Consider the following 4,822-nt stretch of genomic DNA (forward strand, 5'->3'; position numbering starts at 1 on the left):
ACAGAGAACAAGCAGAAGTATCCAGTATTCTTCAGCATGCCTTGCTCTTACTGAGGTACTGTGCTGAGTTAGAAAGGGTGGCTCTCTAACATTATCAATCAGGTTACTGAGCTCTGTTCTAAACACACTCTTATCAGATATATTATTAACTTTATCATACTGCTGCTTTTCCAGAAAAGGAAGAAAATTGTAAAAAGCACCCTTTTAATTATACTGTCCAAAATGACTTGACATAAGACTCCAAATATCACTAAAATTATTTCTAAAAGATAAGTCCTATTGCCACATTACATGTAATACCTAGGTGGTGAATTGCCATACAGTGTAACTGTCAGCATATAGAGAAGAAACTGCATGCCCTCCTAAAAGAGGTCACAGGAAAACTATGTTAAAATCATGGCACTTGAGAGGTGTACATTATCTATCCCCATATTTAACAAATGGCCACATGCTTGAGCTACTGGAAAATAACTGCAAGATTGCCTCAAGCCTGCACCACAGTGCGGTCCTGTACGTAGTGATCTGGTGTGACCAAACAGTGATGACCTAATGTGCACTGTAACAATCTTACAATGAGTATGGATAGAAAGACAATGAGTTGTTGGATGTTGAATGTTTTGCCTCAATATACACACTGAGACGGAAAAAGGGAGAAAGTGAGCGTGTGCATCTCCACTAAATGACCTCTTGCAAGCAATCCATGCTCCTGATGTGACTCAGTGACACTAGTGCACTTCAGCAAGTGCAAGATCATTGCTTTACACAGAAACTCGGCTTTTTGTGTCCTACCATCATTAGAGTAACATCTTCTTAGTTGCTATGCTTATTGCTTAGCCACCAGAAGAACTGGAATTCCTGTTATTTATTCATCTATCCCAAGGCCTAACTTTTCAAATCTGGGTGCACAGACGACAATTGCATTGCTTACTTGAGCCTCATCACACAAAACTGATTTAAATTAGGGATGTGTGCTGTGGATATTAGATTCACAGCATAAAAGTGCTAAAATTAGGGGTGAACAATAAAAAAAAGCAGAACTAGAAACGCTGAGGTTTGACTTCCTCGGTCTGTGTGTGTAAGAATTCATTGCTGAGTTTTATTACTGTGGCACTCCTAGAATCGAGCAAACATTCCCTCCAAAACCAGGAGCTTTTATAGATTTGTTTAGTTCCACTTTCTAGTCTACTCAGAAATACGTTCTGTAAAAAAAAAAAAAAAATTAGTAATACTTACAAAAACTTTACATAAATATTAGGTATATTTAGCAGAATGAAATGAAACTGAACTACCCTTGGACTTTCCAAACTAGTCTGTAGTAACTGATGATAGATGCATTCCTAGTACGCCACAACTATGTTGCAGAACGTGTTAGTTTAACTCACCTTCATGAACTGCTCTGTGAGCATATGAAAATACTCATTGACTCATCCATAATTTAAAATCAATGACACTGTATCAGGGCAATGATTTAGTAAAATGTATTTCTCCATTAGCTGCTGGTAATTGGAAGCTGACCATGCTCACTGCTCACCCAAGCAACAATGGTCACAGCAACTTCAATTAAAAAAAAAGTTGAAAAGTCTCTCAGTCAGACTTCTTTTTCAAACAAACCGAAAGGAACGCTTCCTTTTAAAAAAAAGAAAACACTGCCCTCCTTTGGATCAGACATCAACGCTCTTCAGTTAGAATATAGCAGGAAAATCTCTTCTGGAGAAGTGAAGTCTGGTATCGCATCCTTTAGCTGATTCCTATGTAAGGTCCTTCTTGGAAGAGACCTTGCAAGCCACAGGGCACATTTTGTTCTAAAATACTAGAGTACAATTGTACTATAGTTTAAAGCAAAAGGTGAGAGAGCTTGCTGGTTTGCTTTTGTAAGAGACCGAGAACCATTTTAATAATTTTTACAAAGTCGTAGACATACCTGTAGAGAAAAGTAAGTGGCATAGCAAAACAGAATTTTTGCCTGCCATTTCTAGATGTAAATAAATACAGCTTATGTAAGGTCATTAAAAATCAGGTGAAAGATGGAAGCTAGATAAACCATAACTAACCAAATTAGAAATCAGAGCAACTATCAGTGATCAAAATTTAGCAAAAAAAATCATGGTTTAAAATCTTATCTAAAAGGTATCACCCTCAAAACCCACACATCTCATGCCATGTTTGCCGTGGACCTGGAAATGAGAATATTTATTAAATTTAACACTTTATGCAGTAGTCCCTGGAACCAGCCCCAATCTGAATGACAACGGGCACACTTCTAGACACTTATTTGGGGACATTACAAAATGGCTTGGCAATACCTTCCCTACTTTCAGTACAGAGGATAATTTGCATACAAAGCAATGGATTTTAGGAAACATGTAGGTAGCACTCTCAGCTAATCAAACAAAATAGCTGTAGAGATCTGGTTTCCATACCCATGCAAAGTATACAACACACAGAGCATGAATAATTAGAATTAATGAATGTCAAACTCATCACTGAAGGCTGGCTGTTGATTCAGAACACTGCTGGAGTGTGGAACTACCGCTCCACTGGGAACTAATGCAAGGAAAGGGACTGAAGTCTACTGGGAAAGTCAAAGATGAAGGGGACCTGTGAAAAGAGTATTAAGAAAAAACGTTTCTTTTTTCCCTTGGTAAGGCAAATACACCCTCTGACAGCTTGATCTAAGTAATGAGAAAAGTACTGCTGAGTCACATTCTGAGAGGTTGCTTAGGTGGGGGCTTTTTGTTTGTATGTTTCTTTGGTTTAACCACAATTCTTCCTCAGAGTTTGTCAAAGGAAAAATTGAGTAGGCATCTTAGGATCTGGCTCTTCATACACTAGCTGGATGTAGAGATCTAATAAGCCTTTTCTACAAAGAATCCGTGGAGCTTAGGAAAGCTGTTCATCCATTAATTTCTTGTACATGTAGACTCAATCTTCACTTTCTGTCTGAAATTGTTCCACTGGATGCCACCTCTGAAGTTACTGCATTTCATTCCCAAAGGACAAAACTCATAATATAATTATAAAGCAATTCTTCATTTTCCACTATGAAGGCATCGTTTCACGTTAAGTTGTTCAGTATAATTTTCCTAAAAATAAGGCCAGATTTCCCACCCATCCCTCCCCCCCTGGAGTAGGTACTAGATTCTAGCCTTGTGTTTATGACCGAAGAGCTGTGAACCACAGCACAGAGGTGAGCTACTGCCCATCAGATAATAATAATTTGCCGCTGTGGGAGGCAGCCTACTATACTGGGCCTGCCAGAACTCAGCAGGAGTCAGGACTTGCACTAAGTGACTTAAGACAGAAACAGGGTCAAGTAAAGAGGGCTGAGAAGGCAAGAAAAGGTAAAGATACACAGAGAGAGGGATGGAGCAGCAGCGGGGTTGGGGAGGAAGCGTGAAGCTGGGATACTGAGGAGAAGAGTGCACAGTAGAATGAGGCAAGGAGGGGAGAAACAGATGTCACAGCTTTACTTTAGCCTACAGAAATATTCTTCCCTAAGACACATAAAACCAGGAGCGTTCAGGGCTGCCTTGTATCTGGGTAGGTACAAAGCTCTTCTATGATTAATCCTGCGAAACCGCATTAAAGCTCAGATTCCCCTCAGTGGCTAATACTGCATCTCCTCAAGTGAAACGGAGGAGACCTGACACCACGGGGAGCTAACAGATGTGTTACTGCCATTGTCCCTGGCTTTTCACTATGAGAGAACAGCTTTCAGGTCCATCCCACATTATACAGAAACTTCAACTGGGGCACAGACGAAGGAAGACTTCTTCCTGCTGCTTCACCCAGTCCATTTTTTGGCCCACGCCAGATAATTCCATCACTAGACTTAAAATGTCCAAGAGCAACTCTTCTGTTTCTTGGCTTTTGGTGAATTTTTTGGTAACAGACATTCACATACAATACGTACTGTTACATGGGCCTTGCAGCTGGTTCCCACGAAATGAGATACCGTTACAACTCTCGCAATTTTATCCTGGACTGTGTTAACATAATGCTGCATTTCTTCCAGTCTCAGCTCTGGAACTGATATATTTTCATAACATCTTAGCTTTGATGCTCTATTAAAAAAAAAAAAAAAAAAGATTTGCTTGGGCCTGAAGAGATGTTAGAAGTATTAGCATTAATGCTCATGGCTAAAGAACGCAAAGGCTAATAAAACAATCCCAATATTTATTATTTTTTGAGGCTGAACCATTTACAGAGTAGCATTTTTGAATCTTTGGGTTTGGCATTACTGTCACAGCTTCATTCTTTCCTTCTTAAATAGTTTACTTGGCTTGGAAATTGAGTTTGTTCACTACACACTTACTGTTTTCTCTTTTCCCTTTCTACTTTCAGCTTTCCCAAATCAAAACTGGAAACCTTCACTCCAGTGTGATGTGATTCCCACCCAGGAAAGTTGGCAAGGGAAGCCCCTCAAACACAAATGTAAGAGAGAATACCTTGTAACAACCATTTCCACAGTCTCAAAAAAAATTTTTAAACTCCTAAATAAAAAAAAACCCACCTTGATAAAACATTTTTATAAAGTGAGGTATGGGAACAAAGTAAGTCCTCCACCATTTACGTGTTGTGACTCAAGGCATTAGATTTAAAGTAATAGAATTTTTCCTCAATACATTCACATACTTCTCATTTGTGTTCAGCTTCTGCCAGGGTTCACAGGTATCGTTCTTTTAAACTTTCATTCCTTATCACAAGTCTTGCATTTTAAAAATAAAAAAAAAGAAAAAGATTCTCACTAAATTTCAGATTTTTTTTTTTTTTTTTTTTTTAGGAAAAACCAACTATTTTAAAACTTTAGATAAAAAAAAAG

Source organism: Aptenodytes forsteri, unplaced genomic scaffold (genome assembly GCF_000699145.1).
Source record: "Aptenodytes forsteri isolate BGI_AS27 unplaced genomic scaffold, ASM69914v1 Scaffold125, whole genome shotgun sequence".
Classification (NCBI taxonomy): domain Eukaryota; kingdom Metazoa; phylum Chordata; class Aves; order Sphenisciformes; family Spheniscidae; genus Aptenodytes; species Aptenodytes forsteri.